The sequence below is a fragment of the Capsicum annuum genome, chromosome 7 (assembly GCF_002878395.1).
Source record: "Capsicum annuum cultivar UCD-10X-F1 chromosome 7, UCD10Xv1.1, whole genome shotgun sequence".
Classification (NCBI taxonomy): domain Eukaryota; kingdom Viridiplantae; phylum Streptophyta; class Magnoliopsida; order Solanales; family Solanaceae; genus Capsicum; species Capsicum annuum.
Window position 1 is genome coordinate 102,767,754 of NC_061117.1, and position 1,121 is coordinate 102,768,874.

Genomic DNA, 1,121 nt, shown 5'->3' on the forward strand with positions numbered 1-1,121 from the left:
AAAGTCCACAAGACAATTGATGGCACATAACTTATCAAATTCTGCACGCAAGGTACTGAGTTGGTTCAATAAGGCATGATAAGCCTACTAAGTTAATAAGCCAAGGGGAACACAATCCTAGTGTTCGTCACCAACTAATTACAACCAAAGTTGAGATTTGCTACTTGTTCAAGATTACAACAACATCAACCCCCATTTACTTTCTATTCAGCCTATTGAGTTCAGCAAACTAAAGATACAAATCCAAGCCTTCCCAGTGGGTTCAAACCAATGAGTTCATGAGTCTCATTTCAGAAATTATTATAAGTTATAAAAAGTGAGAGCTTCCAAAAGCAATGTTCATAAGAAAAGTAAAAAAGCTCTTTATTATCAAACTGACTCTTATTTTAGTTTAATCCTTCCTCTATCAGAATATGGAACACTTGATTGTTTTCCATATCTTTGCTAGGTGGTTATGGAAATATTATAGCAGGTTGGTTTATTAATAAAGTGGAGGCTATTTGGTTGTCTATGATACTAGGACCAACCTATTTGGGTTATTATACTTGACAATGACCTCTTTATCTTGAATTGGAGGTGTAGTTTAGGACTCGATCAAAATTTTAATGTTGTTGCCGAGCAGAAGATGCTAACAGAAGAAGGAAGGCTGAGAAAGGGTACTGGCACTTTCACCATTAGAGCTTCCAGCGACCAGAGAATAGTTGATGAGTCTGTGGCATAAGAGATTGCGAAGTTGAGGACCAATATTGGGTTACTGACTAAGCAGTTTGTAGCAGTGAACTCTGAAAAGGTGAATGCACTAGGTGCACAGGGTTTAGCCTCTAAAGCTTATAAGTTCTCATGGACTTCAATCGGAGGTTTAAAATTCATTTGGAATTCCGTAGGTGATAACGCTCAAATTACACTCTTGAATGGGTGTAAGCGATCGCTGTCAATATAAAACCCAACTAAGTTAGGGTCGAATCCCACAGGGAATATGGTGTGAAATCAAGTTGTTTGCGATTTAATCCACTAACAGTTTAATGTTTCCTGAAATGGGGGGTTTAGGTGTAACAAGTTGTTTATCACTTTACTTTCGATGTTTGTAAATCAAGAGTTTATGAAATAACCAGAATTATGTT